General features: G+C 36.0%; 1 protein-coding gene across 1 annotated transcript in view; it reads right to left on the reverse strand.

Moving 5' to 3' along the window:
• Positions 1-7,723: 7,723 nt before the first annotated feature.
• LOC110260475 (uncharacterized) overlaps positions 7,724-23,020 on the reverse strand; it is a 473,671-nt gene continuing 458,374 nt past the window's right edge. Inside the window, exon 7 of the mRNA XM_085020959.1 lies at positions 7,724-11,497. The gene's annotated coding sequence lies outside the window, so the exon portion shown is untranslated. The remainder of the gene's footprint in view (positions 11,498-23,020) is intronic.

A 23,020-nucleotide genomic window follows, 5' to 3' on the forward strand; every position in this document is an offset into this window, starting at 1 on the left:
GATACACCAAAAAAGAAAATTATAGACCAATATCTTTGATGAATTTAGATGCAAAAATTCTTAAGAAAATTTTAGCAGACTGGATCCAATAACACATAACAAAGATCATACACCATGACCTAGTGGGACTTATCCCAAGTTCACAAGGATGGTTCAACAAACACAAATCAATTGATTTAATACACTACATTAAACAAAAAAAAGGGAAAAAAATACACATGATCATCTCAATAGATGCAGAACAAGCATTTTACAAAATCCAACATCCATTCATGATAAAAACTCTTACCAATGTGTATATAGAGGTAATATATAACAACATCATAAAAGCCATTTATGACAAGCCCACAACCAATACAATACTCAATGGAGAAAAGGTGAAAGCATTCCCACGGAAATCTGGAACATGACCAGGATGCGCACTCTTACCATTTTTATTGGACATATCATTCAATATATTATTGGAAGTCCTAGCCACAGTAATCAGACAAAACAAAGAAATAAAACATATCCAAATTGGAAGAGAAGAGGTAAATTTTTCACTGCCTACAGATTATGTAATATTATATATAGAAAACCCTAAGGAATCCACAAAAAAATTACTCTGATAAACGAATTCAGCAAAGCAGCAGGATACAAGATTAACATTCAGAAACCTGTTGCATTTTTCTAAACTAACAATGAAACATTAGAAAAGAAATATATAAAAAATACCTTTAAAATTGCATCAAAATAAAAAATAAAATACCTAGGAATAAACCTGACCAAAGAGGTGAAAGACGTATGTTGAGAACTATAAAACATTAATCAAGGAAATTAAAGATGATTCAAAGAAATGGAAAGATATTCCATGCTCCTGGATTGGAAGAATTAATATTAAACTGACCATGCTACCCAAAGAAATCTACAGTTTTAATGTGATACCTATCAAATTACCCATGACGTTTTTCACAAAACTAAAACAAATAATCCAAAAATTTATATGGAACCATAAAGACGCAGAATTGCCAAAGCAATCCTGAGGGAGGGGGAAGCAGGGGACATAACTGTGCCAGATTTCAGACACCATTACAAAGTTACAGTAATTAAAATAGTATGGTATTGGTATAAAAACAGACATGTGGATCAATGGAACAGATCAATGGAACTCAGACACCTATGGTCAATTAATATTTGATAAAAGTGAAAAAAAAGAAAAAAACAGTCTCTTCAGCAAGTGATGCTAGGAAAACTGGACAGCTGCATGTAAATCAGTGAAACTAGAACACACTCTCATACCATACACAAAAATAAACTCAGAATGGCTTAAAGACTTAAACATAAATCATGGCACCATAAAACTCCTGGAAGAAAACATAGTCAAAATAGTCTCTGACATCAACCATACAAATGTTTTCTTAGGTCAGTCTCCCAAGGCAACAGAAGTTGCAGATGCTTCAAACAAGCCATTCTACCTTAAATTTATGGCCTTGAGAAACACTTGAATATTTTCTCCTACAGATATGTACAAGAATGCTCAAAGCATCAGTATTTGAAATCTCAAGAATTTAGAAATAATTTAAATGTCTATTGGCAAAAGAAAAGATTATAAATTCTAATAGATGCATATACTAGGGCATTCTACAGCTACAGAAATGAATTGTACAAAGCTACAAGAATCATAATGAAACACTTTCTGTAAATATTAAAAATTGGAGAAATACCATATAGTGCTTTAATTGGTATGCATATATTATAGTATAAATGAATAAATGAAATTTGTAAATACTAATTCAAACTCAAAATGATGCTTAACTCTGGTTGAGAGGGTGGAGAATATGATTCAGGAGGGGAATAGCTCTGATGGAAATATTTTATATCTTAAACTGGATTGTGGGTATATTGTCATTCAATGTATAATTCTCTCCCTTCTCTCTCTCTCCTCTCCCTCCCCCTCTCTCTTTCCCTCTCCCTCTCACACCCTCCCTCTGTCTCTTCATGTCTCTTTGTTTGCTTTTTGGAATCATGACAAAAATAAGATAATTTTTTAAATGTATGTGGCTATTTCTCAGTATAAAAGTAGAAGGATGTTCAGAAATAAACACAAAATTTGATTTTATAAAAGAATTCACTTTAAACATAAAACACAGAAGTTACAGCATTTTACATGAGTTGACAATAGTGAATACACCAGCTTTGAGAATAGAACCTAACCACAGTGAAGTCATTCCTTTGAAGGATCTCATCTTTCTCCAACTCAGGAGCCTGTAAATAATAACACTATAAAGGTACTTTAAGGCACAAAGAGCATATCATCATGCTAGAAATTCATCTGCCTTTCTGATTAATATTAGATGTGAGCAATTTCAGATTACTGATTAGATTTATCAATAATTAATGCAAAGTTATTGTGGATGATTAAGATTATTTCTTCTAATGGGAATCTCAAATCACTTTTAACAGTCAGATATAAATTCTTCATGACATATAGTCCAGCATACACTTTAGCAAGCCTGCCAGACAAGCTTGGTAATAATGATTTAGCCAATCCCAGGGCACCAATGAGAAAAAATTTGTTTTAGGCTTATCTAATAAATTCTTATGGTAAAACCTTTAGGGGTAGCAAGACTGCTCTCTACGTCGAGTGTTTGTAACTTGCTTTCACTTCTTTGTGATTTATTTTAATTTACTTCAAATTCAGGTATGTTTATACTGTAATTTATCTCACATATGAGAAAAGAAAATGGAAATAGCTTCATAGTAAATTTGGTATGTCAATATTGTAATATGTCAACTGGTAGTGAGGTTCTTTTCATATTTGGAGAACTTAAATAAAATTTTTATAAAAATGCAATAGTTATTTTCATAAGAAAAATAGACCATGCCATTATATCCAGATGTAATTTTTTTCCTTCTATGATGCTCCCTGGTGTCCTTGAATAGTTACTTTAATTTAGGAAAATTAATATGTATTTATACTCAAGGTTTGTCCCTAAAATATAAGTGTTAAGATAGTGAGACAACTTGTTCATAATTCTTAAGCCAAAGAAAACTGCTGTTGAAAACAAAATGTAATAGCCACAATTTCAGTGGATCCATGAAACATTTGCTCATGAGCTCTGTGCATAGCATCTATGAGTTTTATTTTTTTATTGTGAATCAGTCAACAGATAACATCATATAGGTTTAAGGTATATGGCCTGTTTATTTCCATATTTATATTATACACACATTTATATATAATTTATATATTTATTACACACATTTTTTATAATATCATTATCAAATTAGTGTTAGCTAACACCTTTATCACATTATGTCTTTTTTGTGGTGGGAACAATTAAGTTCTAAAATGTGTTCCCAAAAAAGTGTAACTACTTCCCACATTTTAAATAAATGAAGAGACACAGCTTATTGCAAGTTTAAAAAGCCAATTTTTTTAAATATTAATTGCCCTTAACTTATTTTATATATTTTGTGTAAATACCAGTGTGGTTTTTTGGAATTAAAAAAAAATTTGGACAAAATAGTACTATTTCTTGCTCAAGATCTAAACTGTTTGGGTATAGTTAAGGAAATTAAGGCTAAAGCAATTCAAGTTGTCATTTTTTCAATATTACCCAGGAATCAATTAGTGCTGGCTATTAAATTCAGGTTTCTCTGTTTCCAAAGTCCTTTCTGCCACCAATATACTAGGCTGCCTTATAAGAACTAAGGAAAAAAGGAGGAAAAAGAATGAGGGCATCCTGACACTGAATTAGAAACAGATTGATAAATCAGTGGAAGAGAGTTAGACGCCTACATATATATAAAAAAAAAATCTCAAGATGAATTAAAGACAAGTGTATGACCTGAAGCCATAAAACTTCTAGAAGAAAACATAGGTAGTAGCATCTTGGACATCGGTCTTAGCAATATTTTTGGGATAAGTCTCCTTAGGCAAGGGCAACAAAAGCAAAACTAAACAAAACAGACTACACCCAAACTCAAAAGTTTTCACACAACAAAGGAAACCTCCAACAAAATGAAAAGGCTGCCTACTAAGTGGGAGAAGATATTTGCAAGCAATAAATCTGATAAGGAGCTGATATCTAAAATATATAAAGAAGCTGGAGTTCCTATTGTGGCTCAACTGATTAGGGACCTGCAGTAGTAATCATGAGGATGTGAGTTCTATCCCTGGATTCACAAAATGGGTTAAGGATCTGGTACAAGCTGCACCTTAGGTCACAGATGTAGCTCAGATCCAGTGTTGCTGTGGCTATGGAGTAACCCAGCAGCTGCAGCTCTAATTCAACTCCTAGCCTGGGAAATTCCATATCCTGCAGCTGTGCCATAAAATTAATTAATTAGTTAATTATTTTGGATAAAATAAAATACTTATACAACTCAACAACCAAAGAAACCAATCATCCTGATGAAAAAAAATGAGAAGAGGGCTTGAATAAACATTTTTACAAAGAAGACATAGGGTTGGCCAGCAGGCACATGCAAAAGTGCTCAACATAACTAGTCATCAGGGAAATGCAAATCAAAGCCATATTGAGATATATGTTATACCTGTCAGAATGGCCATTATCAAGAAGAAACATTTTGGGGAGTACGTGCAGAAAAGTGAACTTTTGTGCATTGTTGGTGGGAATGTAAATTAGTACAGTCACTATGGAAAACAGTATGAAATTTCCGCCAAAAACTAAAAATAGAACTACTGTATAATCTAGCAACTCCACTTCTGGATATGTATCTGAAGAAAACAAATACACTAATTAGAAAAGATAGATGCACCCCTATGTTCACTGCAGCATTATTTATAATAGACAAGATAGGGATGGAAGCAACCTGTTTCTATCAATAGATGAAATGGATACAGGAGCTTTTATATACATACGTGCATATACATACATTCTAAGTGAAATAAGTCAAAAAACAAATATATTAATTCACATATATGTGGAATCTAAAAAAAATATAAACATAAAAAATAGAGAAAGACTCATAGATACAGAGAATCAGCAGGTCATTGTCAGAGGGGAAGGGGCTGGAGGGATGAATAAGAGGTGAAAGAGACTGAGAGTTTAAAAAAATCCTAGCTTTAAAATAAATAAGTCACAGGGATGTAATGTACACATAGGGAATATAGTCAATAATACAACAATTTTTATGGTGACATGATAACTGGATTAATGTGTTATTAATTTATAATATATAAAATATTGATTCACTATTACATATCTGAAGCTAATGTGATATTGTATGTCAATTGTAACTCAGTTTTTTAAATAAATAGAAGACCAGTAGTTCCCTGGTGGCTCAGCAGGTTAAGAATTCCAGGTGTTGCAAAAAAATTAAATAACTAACTAAATAAATAAAAGACATTTGACAGAAAAAAAAGAAACTTTCAGTTATAAGATGAATAAATTCTGAACGTTTATTGTACAACATCATGACTATAGTTAATACTATATGATGTATGTTTAATTTGCCGTGTTAATTCACAAGATAAAAATCCCAATTACGTGAGGTAATACAAGTGTTAATTAACCCTATCATGTTAATAATTTTGCTATCTATACATGTATTAAATCATCACGTTGTAGAGCTTAAACTTATACAATGTCATATGGCAATTACAACTCAATAAGGATGCAAAGAAAATTGATAAATAAAATCCATTTCTAATGAAAACATAGCATCTTTTTTAGTCACAATTAAAACTGCACAGCTTTGTTCTTTACAGGAGTCGCTCCATTTATGCTAACCTGACTGTTGGTGATTTTAGCTTTCCCAATACTCCATAACTATTTCACAGTCTGCCCACAAAAGCTTGTATCCCCAAGGGGCTTCGCCCCTTAATTACCCCCAGACTCCAGGAATTCCTTATTCTTTAAGAACATCTCTTGATGTTATTCTCCCCCCCAACCCTTAGATTTCCCCTCCCTCCTAATTAAGGAAGTCAGATTGACTTAGAAACTTATCTTTGAATGACAATAAAGTTTCCTTAAAAAAACCTATTCAGGAGTTCCCCTCGTGGCGCAGTGGTTAACGAATCCGACTAGGAACCATGAGGTTGCGGGTTCGATCCACGCCCTTGCTCAGTGGGTTAACATCTAGCGTTGCCCTGAGCTGTGGTGTAGGTTGCAGACGCGGCTCGGATCCCGCGTTGCTGTGGCTCTGGCGTAGGCCAGTGGCTACAGCTCCGATTGGACCCCTAGCCTGGGAACCTCCATATGCTGCAGGAGCTGCCCAAGAAATAGCAAAAAGACAAAAAAAAAAAAAAAAAAAACCTATTCAAAGAGAATTCAGGCCTACAGGCCACAAAGTCTAGTTAATTCTTTATAGGTTGGATGGATAAGAACAAAAATCACCTCTCATTTTTTGTTGGTCATTTGGAGAAGAAAGTAAGAACGATGACTAAAAAAAATTATTGATTGATCCATGATCGATAAATATGTTGATAAATATTTAGAAAATTGACAAAAATTTTGAAAACATCCACCCACTGAAGCAGGATAATTGTAAAATGATTCAGAAATATGTATCTCTGAAGAATAGTATTATCTTCAAATACAGCTAAGTATTTCAAACAATTATCTTCAAACAATTAAGTTTCACTTTTATTTAGCTTTACATTTTATAAGAAAATGCCTTTTAAAATGTAACTTGTAACTTAGTGAATGGTCAATTGTTAAAAAGATGGTTGTTTTTAACAATGCTCCAGTCTTGCTGTTTATGCCCAGTTTAGTTGTGGGAGAAGTAATATAGGTTAGTATTTGTGAGCACATACTCTAGAGTCAGATTATTTGGCTTTGAATTTTAACTGTTCCACTTACCAACTGTGTGGCCTTGAGTAAGTTTCTTAATTTATTTTTGCCTCAGTCTACTTGTATTTAAAATTCAGATAACAGAACATCTTTTATCATTGGATGGTTATGAGGTCATGGGTTAATACTTCTAAGAATCTTATAATAGTGCTTGGTGTGTTGCCGAGACCAGCTCAGCAGGATGGGGCTGAAGAATGGGTGCTGTGGAACTTAAGGAAAAAAGTTAACATGAAACAAGACACAGAGACATTTATTTTAAGTAAAAGCGGGAACTGGGGGATTCAAGGTCTCAGGGACCAAGTACCCTGCCTCAAGAAACCACACTGCTTTTATTGTGCTCTTGAGGATTATATCAATGGAAAAAAGAGGCTTGTAGGTGCAGGATATAGGGTTTTTTTTTATTATTTTATAAGTTCTTTTATTGTTTTAAAAGTCACTTAGCTGGTAGATGGTTAAACTCTTACTCTAAACTTTAGGCATTTAAGCATCATTAGCATTTGAGTTAGCTATCTATGCATAGCATTTCAGAGAATCTTCACTGTGCTTCCTATTTGTGGCAACCCTGTGTGCCTAGGTTTGCACCTTGGTTCTCTTTGCTAATGCATATTCTGCTAACGACCACTCATAAACCACTTGGCCATGAGGTTCCTCTTTCTCTTATTCTTTAGAGGACATATCATGCTTGTGCAAATGGTGTTCCAATCTGCACAGGTCCAGGCGTGCCTAGACCAATGTATTATGTCCTCATTCAGCTGACCCCACGAATAACCCACGCCTTTAGGTCTTTGTTCTTAAGCTTAAGTCATTTCCCATTACCGTGACTGTTTCTCAAGCAGGAAGAGGGGACAAAGTAAGGAAGGACAAGATGGAGTTTTCAGCAAAGAGGCTAAGAAAATATTATAAAAACATGTCTCACAACAGTGTGTGATGAGCACTATATCAGTCTTTATTAATAAATACATTATAGAGTATTCAGAAACATAATATCTTTTTCTTTACACTAGCTGCAATAAATACAGAGGCAACTACACATATAGAAAATCTTTACCAAAAAGGAAGGAGAAAAACTAAGCAATAACTGTTGGCTCGATTATCTATTAATAATGTCACAAAGTGAAAATAGTTCAAAATAAATATTCTACAGAGAAATAAGATGCTTAAAGATTTTACAGAACAAACTGAGGAAGATCAAAGTCCAGTTCTGTTTCCAGAATTGCTACTGTTAAAATTCTCGGAAGGCACAGGGAACGAAAGGATGCATTCATGATGGGACAGGTTGCAAGACCTTAAGCCTAAGACTGCAGTTAACTGGTTGATTTATGATCAGGAAGAGGGTAGGATCAAGGGGCTAAGATCTTGCTAGAGTCAGCTAAATTTTTTCAGTTCTTCAGTATCTTTCACAAGGAGGAGGAAGGGGAGAAAGAATTTCAAGAAAATTAAGATGCCAATAAAGGGTCTACTTGGTATATAAGATGCTTTCCCTCCCTCCAAATACAGCCAAACTAGTCTAGTGATAAATGTGTAGGGTATATAAATGTGTAGATAGATGGTTTATATTATACCCTCAGTGAGTAATCAGAAATTTACATGCCAGGGGTAGTGAAGTAGCACTCAGAAGAAGAAGGCAGCTTTCCAACTCAACATTATGCCAGAGGTTCTGCTATCCACACAATGAATGTTAGAAATAAATTTTTTGTGGATAATTAATGGACTGTTTACTAGGATAATATATAGCAAAATATATATATATACCCCAGTCATCTTATTGGTGATATAGTTAAGAAATGTAAGTTGAATAAAATATCAGACAGACATTCCTCACATACACACATAAATGGGGCATAAGAAGCGAACAAGTCCATTGGCCTCTATATTTAGGGAAAGTGATCCATGCTTAAACTGTAAAGGATTTTATGTCCTTTGCCTACTTTAAAGGATTCATGGTCTCCTGACTCAAGTACATGTTCAGCTGAATCCTTAAACTTGAATGCTGTTAAATTTTATTCAGGTGGAAACTTTAGAAAAAGTGTTTGTCAAGGTTGCCAAGGACCAGGAAAGAAAAAGAGATAAAAAGTCAAAGCTACATCAAGTTTAAAGAACGAGACTTATAACTATTTTTCTGCTTTGCAGTACGTGTGTGCTGTTTGTTATATGTGGCAAGATTTGGTTGCTGACTCTTCCAAATTGCAAACTAGTTGTGGGGTAGCTAATTCTTTCCCTCAACTACCATTACCACACAAAACAAAACCAACACACAAACGAAAATAGCCGTAGGTGACTAAATTGGTATAGATCAATTTATATTTTCAATTTCATATCAGCGATAAGAAAGTATTACTTCTCACAGCGAACAATTATAGGTACCCTTATGTATGTAAATTTCATATCATGCCATTCAATTATGTATGCTACATCGCCACTTTAATATTGAACACATTTAATTTGGGTAATGGGACACATGGAAATTTGCCTGGCAGAATATTTTGAATCTAGGGGGAAAAAACTAGCCGAGCAGCAACTATCAGGGATTTAACTCAGGAAAAGACTAAGATTCTGCATGGGTCAGTGGGTTCTAATACCACATTTAGGTAGTTGAAGTTATTGGTACTATTAACTATCGATTGTTTTATTTGACACTTTATCAGAAAACTCTGTAGACAGAACAGTAAGCAATACACTTTTACAACAGATTTAAATTTGCAACCATCTGTGCAGTTTAGAAACAGATGGTGAAAATTCTGGCCTGTTTTTTTTTTAAACCTGGCTTTAAGGAAGGCAAAAAAATATACTTATTTCACAAATTGATACATATAGGTATATTTAATTTAGTTTCTATAGGTTCTCAAAGAACTCCTTTTATAAATCATTAGAGTGTCTTTAAATAGAATCATTTGATTTATTTAATTTGCATTTGCATTGTTACTTAAATAAGATTTATGTAATAAAGGTGAGCAATATATTTATAAAATAGACTGAAATAGCTGTATTAGCATCATTATTATATTCCAGTAAAATATTACTTCACTTATCTTCAAATTTGACTTTTTTTAAAAAAAATGGCTTCAACACTGGCAGGATAAGAAGAGGGGCACTGGGAGTCTTTGCAGTTACAACTTTGCTTTGTATTTCAAACAAGTTACCTAATTGTCTGCTGGATGTTTAAGACTAAAAATCCCCAAAGTACAGATGGCAGAGAGAATCCTTCTGCACTGCTTATCAACATTCTTACTTGGCTTGAGAGTTCCCTAGGAGTCAGAGAAACCAAAGTGTATGGTAGCAACTTTCTAGAAATGACTGATGCTTTATGATAAATTTAAATTTAAACAAAATATGTTATCATGGTGGGGATGTTTTATGGCACCAGTCTAACTCAAAAGAATGTCCAGGACCATATCCACCCACATTTGTTTTTTCAGCCGGTGGAAAATGGAAACAGTGAAGAGAAAAGAATGACAGGAAAGGATTTCCCTTTAAAAAAACAATGTAGCCCGTCTTATGAACAATGTGTTGCTAAATTTGATGGATTACAGCACAACTCCAAATATCTGCCCCAACCTGTTGATCCACACCCAAATTTCTGGTTTATCTGCATAAATTGGGTCTGGCTTGAGACCGGAAACAAAGATAGGGCCAACCATATTGGACAGGGAAGACTTAGTCTGGCATAAAAACTTGGAACAACTAGAGCTAGCAGTAGAGTTAGGGCCAGCTGGATCCAAAGATGAATTGGCGTGAAACAGTGGTGGGACCAGTTCCCAATGCAGAGATGGGGCTAAACAGAAGGGAGGAGAGCAAGTGGCCACATGGCTGAAAAGAGAGCCAGGCTTTCAGGATTCCCATATATCCAAATCAGCCTCATTCCCCAGTGATCCACATATGAGAAGTTTTGTTTTAGTTCTACATAAAGACAGTATTTGGGATGAAGCCCGGAGCCAATGCAAGATTTTTGCCAACAACTATGGCCTAAGTCAGTCAAAATTCATAGGAAAAAAAATCTGAATAAAAATATAAGCATAGTTACAGTCTTATATGAGGTTGCAGATACCTGAATTGGGGGTTAAAACTATCATACGGATGACTTGATGACAATACCAAATCATTGTGATGCGTAGAAAATTCAAATGAAGGCCATATTAAATGATTCAAATGTAATTATTACAATATGTTCTAAATGTGATTTTATAAATTCAGTAAAGCTAACGGCGATGCTTTTTAAGAAAATATTGAAGTCAATCTTGCCTATTATGTAGGACTAATACAACATGACCTTTTGTTACAATATCACCTGTAACGTGAATTTCATAGCACTTCTGCCTTCTGCTCTTTGAAGAAATTTCCCCTGCTTTTTACTGTCTTCTTTCCACCAATGTTTAAACATGTTCAAATACCTCTCATATTAAAGTAAAAGATATTTCCCTGGGCCAAGATGACCATACTTTTTTACTCCTACATGTATAATTTGTTGGATGTGAGCCACCCCAGAAAGGGGTGACTGTGGGCAATCTGTGAAGGGGCTGACAGCTGAAGACTCTGCTCAGAAAACACTCCCAGAATATGAATCAACAAGGCCTTCCTTGAGAGAGATTCGTTAGTGTATCACAGTGTTCTACATGGGTCAGTTCCTTTCATTGTGTGGATTCACTTCTTCCAACACATTTCTGGTAGGAATTGCTCCAGGATTATGGTAAATCGTTCCTCTGTAGGGAAACCATAAAGAGAGAGAGAGAGAGAGGGAGAAAATTATTGCTCTTGCAGTTGCATCTGGCCTCATCATCTCCTTTATCCACTATCCATTTTCCATCCTTAGCAAGCACCTCTGCCATTTTAGTGGCTTGACTCAGACTTTCATCTCTAAGAGTTCTGAGTCCCTGATCACTATGCTTTTTTCAGGCCAGGGTTGATGAACTTGTCATTATCAAAAGAGATATTTAATCAAAATATGTGGATGACAAACATATCCACCCACCCCCTTTCTGCATTGCGTAACAGCATCTCTATCACTTTCCAATCAAGATCACCCCAACCTAGCATGACTCCTCTTCTTGCTTTCTGGACTCTTGAAACAAGGAGCCTGAAATCTGAAAACAATTACAACTTACAGCTCAGTATCTCTGTCCTCAACAGAAGGATACCCCAATTTGAGAGTTAAAGTCTTTAAACTAACAGAGCCCGCAGTTGCAAGGACTAGATGTAAAAATTCTCCAAGTGGGGCCAGCTTTTTATCTTTTTTTTCCAAAACTTTAGTCAAACTTTAGCAATAACTATGTATTTCATTTTCCTTTTAGTTGCTAGTTCCTCTTGATTTCTCAAATATCTAATGTATCATACAGGCTAATACATCCCCTTCCACCAGCATACCATCCCGATTCTTTAATTTTTGCCAGGGTCAATTGCTCTACCTGCAACCAGTAATGAAATCCTGGTAGCAAGTAATCCAGTTTCAAAACAATCTTTAGTACCTGCTTTTATAGTCAGGCTAGGTTTCTCTGGAAGCATGGGGTTTTGTTTGTTTGTTTGTTTTGCTTTGTTGTTTTTTTTTAATCTTTTTAGAGCCTCACCCAAGGCAAATGGAAGTTCCCATGCTAGGGGTCAAATTGGAGCTGTAGCTGACAGCCTAGGCCACAGCCACAGCAATGCGGGATCTGAGCTGCATCTGCAACCTACATCACAGCTCATGGCAACGGCAATGCCAGATCCTTAACCGATTGAGCAAGGCCAGGGATTGAACCCATGTCCTCATGGATACTCATCAGGTTCTTTACCACTGAGCCACAATAGGAATTCCTGGAAGCATGTTTTAGATGGAGATTAGCATGTAGGTAGTTTATTAAGGAGTAAGTGATAGAAAGCAAGAGAAAAAGGCAAGATAAAGCTGTGATGCAGGCTTAATGACAATTTTGGGATACTTTATAAGAAGCCCTAAAGCTAGAATTGTCCTTCAGTCTTATTTCAATTGGACATTGATGTCCAGAGCTCTGTATATCTGCATCAATGAGTCATCGGATGTGGGTTGTCCATAGAGGGCCTTGGGCTTTTTTGCGTATTTTGGTATACCCTGAAGATGCTGGGACTGAAGGTTGTCTATTGGTAGCACTTCCAACTCATAGTGTATTAAGTCCTTTATTGAAGGAGATTCTGGTAGATACATAATACATAACTGCGTTAACGATTCTTGTAGTTACGGAAGTTGCCTTCAACTCTACACTATTCAGGAGTGGAATTTTTGGACATATGGCTTAATTTTGATAAATACTATCAAATTACTTTCAGATGTTCTTAAGCATTTGTACTCCCAGTAGTTTCAATATAAGTTCCAGTTCCTCACAGTCTCGTCAATACTTAAATGAAGTTAAGTAAGAATATACTTTTCTGATTATAGCCTTTCTATTTGGTAAGAGGCCATTTTTACTACTTTTATTATTAGTGAATTGATGATGTCTTCATACATCTGCTAGGCTTTGGATGTTCCCTCTGGAAGCTGGCTTTTCACTCTGTTAGTTAGGTGTCGTGCCTTATTTCTGTATATTTTTTAGGATTTAATTTTTTTGTCAATTTCAGATGTTGCAACTATGTTCTCTACTTAATCACTTATAAAATAATAGAAATATACATACTAGTCTCTCTTTCTGGTTCCTGACCCAGAGATCTAAAACACTTGAAACAGGGCTTTTAAGGACCATCTTATATTCAAGTATTTGGTCTTTGACCTTGGCTCATGTCACAGAGCTCCTAAATCCCTTGGAGTTGTTTAGTGATAGATGTGACTTTTGTTCCAGTGTGGTGACTCTTGGTGGGCTTCTAGATATGGGCTGGCCACAGAAAGATCAAGCCATTATTAAAAGTGTGGTGCTTTCAGCCCATCACTCATTTCCAGACTGAGAAGAGGGCCTAGAAATTGAGTTAATAATTATATCTACATACAAATCCCCAAAGTATGTAGGTCTAAGAGAGCTTCCAGGTTGATGAATACATCTACTTGCTGGGAGGGTGGTACACCCAACTATATGGGAACAGAGATCCCTGTGCTCATGACCCTTCCCTATGTATTCCTTCATCTGATTGTTCATCTTTACCGTTTATTATATCCATATATATATATATATTATATACATATACATATTATATATATATCCTTTATTATATATATTATATATATATACCCTGATTATAGATATATTATATATACCCTTTATTATATATATATATATTATATCCATATATATATATTATATATACCCTTTATTTTATAATAATCCAGTAAACATAAATATTTTCATGAATTCTGGGAACCATTCTTATAAATTATTAAACCCAAGGAGGGGGTTGTGGGATTTATAGCTGGTTGGTCAGTAGCCCATCTGACAGTCTTGTATGTGTAATTGGCTTTGAAGTGGACGTAGTATTGTGGGACTAAGCTCTTAATTCACAGGATATGAAACTAACTACAAATATACACTATAGGAACTGAATTGGATTGACCAGCTGATGTTGGAGGATTGGTTGATGTGGGGAAAAGTCACACATCTAGTGTCAGAAGTATTCAATGTGAGAGTAACTAAAAACAATGCTTTTCTTCTAGAAATCATGCATTTCTTAAATTGAATTATGATATATAGAAATGTTTAATTTTGGTGTAGAACACCAATGTTTGGTCACAGAAATTACATTTTTATCATCTTTTCTACCTTGAGGTCACAAAAATATTCTCCTTCATTTTCTTGTTAGTTTTATATTATTACCTTTTTGATTGTCCAATGAAGATGAAGATATCCATACCTATATAATTGTCCATAATATTGTTACTTTTTTTCTCTATTAATATTGTAGTTAATATTTTTCATTTATTTCTCTCTTTTTTCTAACTAACTGAATGTGAAGTGCCAGAGCTTGACATTTGAGTGACTAAATGGATATAGACGCTGTTGATATACATAGGCTAAGTTCTACACATGTTATTTCCTTAAGTTGGAGAAAATGGTAGCACATACCTCATAGTGCTCTTGTAAAGATAACTTAGGTAATACAGAGAACACTTTGATATAACTTATATGATAAGACCTTAATCCACATTAAAGAATACTGTTATTATAATTATCATTATTTTTCAATATCATTATTTACAAGGAAGCTAAGAATATAATTTTTAACTTTTAGAAGCAATTCGAAAAAGATAAACACAGTAAGGTATAGAGTTTATACTCTCCAAATAATAAAGACAAATTTGTTTGTGGCTAAGTAATATTTTGAGATATTATGTTCTTTTCCATTCTTACTATCTACTCTCAACCTTCTCCAATGCACATGGATCACACACACCCTTTCAGAAAAGTAGGAGGTTGACTTCACTGACTCAAAGTAAGGAAGGTCTGGAGTTTAATGCAAAGCAGCCTGAAGAACTTCCTGATTTTTGTTTTCCAAAAGATTACATCAAATACAGAAGAATTGAGGAAAGCGGTAGAGTGTTTGGAAAACAGAAGTGAACAAGTGTTTTCTTCTAGACTAAAATGAGATTTCCCTGTTGGAGGTCAAGTTCTAAAAGAAATATGTAGCACTCATAAAAATGACACTCAGTCTTATCCTTCTCAGGGTCCTGGAGTGAGGCCAAGATCCTGGAAAGATATGAATGGAACCAGAGGTTCCATATGCACATCTCACCTATTATCTGTGGATCCAATTAAGATGTGAACTCCCAGAACAGCCTCTAATTTCTAGGGCCTGCCACTGCTTGAAACACTTGTAACATTTTAACCGTCAGCCAGTTATTTTATTTCTCTATGCTTCAGTTTTCTAATTTTTAATCTACCTTATAGTTTTTATATCTACCTTATAGTTGTGTTTTCAGTATTAAATGAGGTAGCTATTGAAAAAGACTCCTTGGAGTTCCCGTTGTGGCTCAGTGGTTAGTGAACACGACTAGCATCCATGAGGACGCAGGTTAAATCCCTGGTCTCGCTCAGTGGGTTAAGGATCTGGCGTTGCCGTGAGCTATGGTGTAGGTCACAGACGGGCTCAGATCCCAGGTTGCTGTGGCTCTGGCATAGGCCAGTGGCTGCAACTCCTCTTCAACCCCTGCCCTAGGAACCTCCATATCCCGCTGGTGTGGCCCTAAAAGACAAAAAGACAAAAAAAAAAAAAAAAAAACAAGCAAAAAAAAGACTCCTTGACCAAACTCTAGACAAGCTCCTCCAAGACCAATTGGGCCCAATCCTCAGGAAAGTCCTCAAGGGCCCAGTTTTAGTAAGAATTATTTCAAATCAGTCTATCCAGAACCCCCAACTTTGATATTAAATCACCTTCCTCCTCTCCCACCATCCCTGAGGTCATATCTAATCACCCTAGCCAGCCTTCAGTAAGAATTCTATTAGGTGAGTTTAGCAAGAATTATTCTAATCTCTCAGTGATTTTTCCATCTACCTATCCCTCCCCTACTCCTTTGCTATAAATCCCCATTTTTCCTTGTATTGGAAGTCGTGTCCAAACACTCTTCCCTACTCTAAAACATTATTGTATTTGTCCCTTTACCCATCAACTATTGTGATAGCCCTGAATAAAGTCTGCCCTGCCATTTTAATAGAGGTCAGAATATATTTTTTCTTCAAATATATTTTTCCCCTAATTGGAGAAATATTAGTTATTTTACCACTATTAAGAGTTTCAGGAGTTGCCGTCATGGTGCAGTGGTTAACAAATCCAACTAGGAATCATGAGGTTGAGGGTTCGGTCCCTGGCCTTGCTCAGTGGGTTAAGGATCCGGCATTGCCGTGAGCTGTGGTGTAGGTTGCAGATGCAGCTCGGATCCCGTGTTGCTGTGGCTCTGGCGTAGGCTGGTGGCTACAGCTCTGATTAGACCCCTAGCCTGGGAACATCCATATGCCACAGGAGAAGCCCAAGAAATAGCAAAAAGCCAAAAAAAAAAAAAAAAAGAGTTTCATATTACTAAGATTATATCTCTTGGTCCTTAATCCATTTTGGAGGCAATGGGCCACCCTTTCACAGATTGTGGTATAACCCTGGGAGAGAAAGGGCTCTGCCAGTGATTAAGATGTAATTTACCACTATCCAATAGGAGAATACGTTTGGAGTAAAAATAATTTGTTTTAAAGGTAATGCTGGGGTTCCCGTCATGGCTCAGTGGTTAGTGAACCTGGCTAGGAACCATGAGGTTGCAGGTTCGATCCCTGGCCTCGCTCAGTGGATTAAGGATCAGGCGTTGCCGTGAGCTGTGGTATAGGTTGCAGATACGGCTCGGATCTGGCATTGCTGTGGCTGTGGCATAGGACGGCAGCTATAGCTCCGATTCAACCCCTAGCCTGGGAGCCTCCATATGCCACAGGTGTGGCTCTAAAAAGACAAAAAAAAAAAAAAAAAAAGGGTAATGCTATTATTTTAATTATATACCCAAGATTTTAGACTCAGGTTCATATATAACACAAATTGCTAATGAGTACACAATATGCAGGTACCAAAGATACAGAAAATAAGACTATTCTCATAGAGAAGATATTATCTACTGTAAAAAACAAAGCCTTCAAACCTTATTATTGCTTATCATTCTTTACAAAGTCTTCATCATATCAACCTGCCATTAGTAAAAACAGTTTTGTAGAGGGAGTAATAATCTAAGGTTTGACTCAAATACTTAGTCCCAAATTTGAAGACATTTTTTAAATAAAACTTTCTAGGTACAACCTCAGAATTATTAAAATAGGATTCCTCCAGCTAGATAGAGGCCAGGAAACTTTATTGTGTAGCTACATTGAATCACATTTTAGAATAGCTAAGAAATGATGGAGAAATTAATAATGCAATGTCTCTTGTTCAGTTATTTTGTACAATCATACTTGCATTCATACATGCCTTCACAGGCAAAATATTATCAATTCTCCATCTAAGGCTATGCTAAACTTTGGGAATACAACAGATACAATTCATGTTTTATCACAAAGTACTGTCCAGTGAGTGATATGGAGGAGTAACCATTCACAAAACAATATGATAATCAACATGACAGTGCTGCTACAAGGATGATATGGGGCTATTTCCAGTAGCTATTGAGAAGCTTTGATAGATATTGAGAGATATCAAATCACTGCTGGAGAAATATTCAGCAGTGAGCTCAGCATTGTCCTACTGGAAAGTACGTTCCCAGGTAATAGAGTATCCTCTGTGTAACACTGCTTCTCAGAGTGATTGACTCCCAGTAATTGCTTCCAGTATATATTCTTATCATAATTTCTCATTAGCTAATGTGATGCAGTCATATAGGTGTCCTCCTAAGTATGTTGAGGTTTTATAAATCACTACCGAAGTGGTATGCTTTTCTTGTTCCTCAGCACCAGTTCTAGACAGCAGCTCACATTTAAGCTCACATATGAGAAACCTTTTGTTGCCTAGCTTTTCCAAAATAAGTGTTGAAAGGGCTCTTAGGGAATAACTTGCATTAAGAAATTAAATGTATGTGGCATGTAGTAAGGTACCAATTTTAGTATCCCACTCAATCCGTTACTTAGTGCCTAAGACTCATAGTACAGATCCACGAACCCTTCTCTGGGTACCCTTTCAAGTTTTAATAGTCCACAGTTTATTATCCCTTATGAAATGTCCAAATGAAAGCCTCTGGAAAATTTGAGTAATCCCAAATCTTTCTCTCTTATGTAGCAGTGGCACATATATCCAAATCAAGATCCAAGAACATATACATTACTGCATCTATGTAGTTAATAGCTAAACTTTATAAAGATCTTGAGTTATTTGTGTGGTCAATAAAGAATGAATCCTAACTAAGACTGGAATTATGTGGCTAACTTTGAAACCAAAACTAAAATGAAAAAGAAAAGGTGCAGAAGTTCCCATTGGGGCTCAGCAGGTTAAGGACCTGATGTTATGTCTGTGAGGATGCAGGTTAAATCCCTGGCCTGCTTCAGTGGGTTAAGGATCCAGCATCGCTATAAGTTGTGGCATAGGTCACACATGGGGCTCAAATCCGGTGCTGCTTTGGTTGTGGTGTAAGCCCCAGCTGTAGCTCCAATTCAACCCCTAGCCTAGGAACTTTCATATGCCCCAGATGCAGCCGTAAAAAAAGGGGGTGGAGAGTAAAAAAACCACTGCGGAATTATAGATATATTTAATAGTTATAACTGTTTGAAGCTTTAAAACTACTTTCAGAATGGAGAAAAGAATAAATTACATTTCCATAAAGGCTTCTTAAAAATGGACAGGTGGAAAGTTCCATTAATTATGAGACAATGAAGGCCAGACTTTAGAAAGAAACAAATAAAATAGTTAAATGCTCAAAGTATTAATTTTCATTTAAATAAATCTTCAAAGACTCAAATTAATCTCTCTCTCTTTTTTTTTTTTTTTTTTTTGTCTTTTTGCTATTTCTTCAGCCGCTCCCATGGCATATGGAGGTTCCCAGGCTAGGGGTCGAATCGAAGCTGTAGCCACCAGCCTATGCCAGAGCCACAGCAATGCAGGATCCGAGCTGCGTCTGCAACCTACACCACAGCTCACGGCAACACCAGATCGTTAACCCACTAAGCAAGGGCAGGGACCGAACCCGCAACCTCATGGTTCCTAGTCGGATTCATTCACCACTGCGCCACGACGGGAACTCCTAATCTCATTTTAAATATGTGTCACAAACTTAAACATTTCTGATAATGCAGTACAGAAAAGGAATTAAAAATTGAATTTATAACTGATTTAACTAATTAGGTAGATTACATTCCTTGGATTTCATCATAAATGCTAAGTACATATTTACCAATACCATGAAATATCATTTGATATTCTTAACTCTCATGAAATATAATAACAAAAATTAAAATTATAATGAAATATTAGAAAAGAAATACAAAAATACAATACCTTTTAAAATTGCACCCCAAAAAATCAAGTACCTGGGAATACACCTGACCAAGGAGCTAAAGGACTTATATGCCGAGAACTGTAAAACATTAATCAAGGAAATTAAAGAAGATGTAAAGAAATGAAAAGCTATTCTATGCTCCTGGGCTGGAAGAATTCACATTGTACAAATGATCAACTACCCAAAGCAATCTATAGATTCAATGCAAGCCCTATCAAATTTATGGCATTTTTCACAGAACTAGAATAAACAATCCAAAAATTTATATGGAACCACAAAAGACCCAGAATTGCCAAAGCAATCCTGAGCAACAAAAACCAAGCAGGAGGCATCACTCTCCCAGACTTCAGGCAATATTACAAAGCCACAGTCATCAAGACAGTGTGGTACTGGTACCAAAACAGACATACAGACCAATGGAACAGAATAGAGAACCCAGAAATAAACCTAGACACCTATGGTCAATTAATATTTGACAAAGGAGGCAAGAACATAAAATGGAAAAAGACAGTCTTTTCAGCAAGCATTGCTGGGAAACCTGGACAGCTGCATGTAAATCAATGAAACTAGAACACACCCTCACACCATGCACAAAAATAAACTCAAAATGGCTGAAAGACTTAAATATAAGACGAGACACCATCAAACTCCTGGAAGAAAACATAAGCAAAACATTCTCTGACAACCTTGTGAATATTTTCTCAGGTCAGTCTTCCAAAGCAACAGAAATAAAAGCAAAAAATAAACCAATGGGACCTAATCAAACTGACAAGCTTTTGCACAGCAAAAGAAAACAAAAAGACAACTTACAGAATGGGAGAAAATAGTTTCAAAAGATGCAACAGACAAGGGCTCAATCTCTAGAATACACAAACAACTTATACAACTCAACAGCAAAAAACCCAACAATCCAATAGAAAAATGGGCAAAAGACCTGAATAGACATTTCTCCAAGAAAGATGTACAGATGGCCAACAACACATGAAAAAATGCTCAACATCCCTGATTATTAGAGAAATGCAAATCAAAACTACCACAAGATACCACCTCACACCAGTCAGAATGGCCTTCATTAAAAGTCCACAAAGAACAATCGCTGGAGGGGGTGTGGAGAAAAGGGAATCCTGCACTGCTGGTGGGAATGTAAGCTGGTACAGGAGCTATGGAGAACAGTATGGAGATACCTTAGAAATCTATACATAGAACCACCATATGACCCACCAATCCCACTCTTGGGCATATATCTGGAAAAAACTTTTCGTAAAAAAGACACATGCACCTGCATGTTCATTGCAGCTCTATTCACAATAGCCGAGACATGGAAACAACCCAAATGTCCATTGACAGATGATTGGATTAGGAAGATGTGGTATATATACACAATGGAATACTACTCAGCCATAAAAAAGAACGAAATAATGCCATTTGCAGCAACTTGGATAGAACTAGATACTCTCATCTTGAGTGAAATAAGTCAGAAAGAGAAAGACAAATACTTTATGATATCACTTATATCTGGAATCTAATATAAGGCATAAATGAACCTTTCCACAGAGAAGAAAATCATGGACTTGGATAATAGACTTGTATTTGCCAAGGGGGAAGGAGAGGAAGTGGTTGGTTGGGGAGCTTGGGGTTAATAGATACAAACTCTTGCCTTTGGAATGGATTAGCAATGAGATCCTGCTGTGTAGCACTGGAAACTATGTCTAGTCACTTATGATGGAACGTGATAATGTGCAGAAATGGAATGTGTATATGTATGTGTAACTGGGTCACCATGATGTACAGTAGGAAAAAAATTGTATTGGGGAAATAACTATTAAAAATAATAATAACAATAATTTTTAAATTAAAAAAATGATATTTCCAATACTTTCTCTGAGTGAATGTTAAAATTGAATACCCGAGACAAAAATGCACATAATATTCAATTGCAGTCATTGCGTTGAGGTAAAACATGACTACAGTTATACAGAATTCTAGGATTATCTCTGTATTTGAACTAATTAAAAATAACAGCATCAGTTTCTGAAAATGAGTACAAAATCAAGATTTACCTAAAACAACAAAAAAATCATTTTACTTGCAATATGGGTTTATTTTGGAACAGCAAAGAATTGCAATGTGGGACATGCAGTCAATGGTGAACCATAGGCTAAACTGGAGTACAAAGGAGAGAAGCGTTTCTTTATAGAGAAGAGGGTAAAGTTGGGTGGGGCTATTTTAAAGGAAGAGTCTATTGGAAGAAACTGGGAATGTGAAGTGCAGTACTTTTTTTTTTTTTTGGCTGAATTTTGACATTCTGTCATTGGCGGGTCAGGTACCAAGCAAGGAAAAAATTTTTCTTCCTCCTGTTGGCTAGTAAAGTGGTAAACTTATTCTTTTTCTTCTTTTTAGTATTCTTTTTAAAAAAGATTATTAGGAGTTCCCGTGGTGGCGCAGTGGTTAACGAATCCGACTAGGAACCATGAGGTTGCGGGTTCGGTCCCTGCCCTTGCTCAGTGGGTTAACGATCCGGCGTTGCCCTGAGCTGTGGTGTAGGTTGCAGACACGGCTCGGATCCCGCGTTGCTGAGGCTCTGGCGTAGGCCGGTGGCTACAGCTCCGATTAGTCCCCTAGCCTGGGAACCTCCATATGGGAGCGGCCCAAAGAAATAGCAAAAAGACAAAAAAAAAGAAAAAAAAAAGATTATTATAGTTGTTTTGCCATGTTCTGTCAATTAATGTATACAGAAAATCGACCCAGTGTACATATATATAAAAAGGTACATCTCTTCCTGTTGAATCTGCAATTGATGTGGACTGGTGGGGTGTGTGAGCTCCCCCTTCTGGCCTCAATTTTTCATTTTATTTAATTTTTAAATTTTTTTTTAATACTTTTTTTTTTTAATTTTCCCACTGTACAGCAAGGGGGTCAGGTTATCCTTACATGTATACATTGCAATTACAGTTTTTCCCCCACTCTTTCTTCTGTTGCAACATGAATATCTAGACGTAGTTCTCAATGCTATTCAGCAGGATCTCCTTGTAAATCTATTCTAAGTTGTGTCTGATAAGCCCAAGCTCCCGATCCCTCCCATTCTCTCCCCCTCCCATCAGGCAGCCACAAGTCTTTTCTCCAAGTCCATGATTCTCTTTTCTGAGGAGATGTTCATTTGTGCTGGATATTAGGTTCCAGTTATAAGTGATATCATATGGTATTTGTCTTTGTCTTTCTGGCTCATTTCACTCAGTATGAGATTCTCTAGTTCCATCCATGTTGCTGCAAATGGCATGATGTCATCCTTTTTTATGGCTGAGTAGTATTCCATTGTGTATATATACCACATCTTCCGAATCCAATCATC

Source organism: Sus scrofa, chromosome 4, assembly GCF_054392235.1.
Source record: "Sus scrofa isolate SSC_HxYL_T2T_F1_AM1 chromosome 4, Sscrofa_HxYL_maternal_Yorkshire_Landrace_v2.0, whole genome shotgun sequence".
In the NCBI taxonomy this organism is placed as follows: Eukaryota; Metazoa; Chordata; class Mammalia; order Artiodactyla; family Suidae; genus Sus; species Sus scrofa.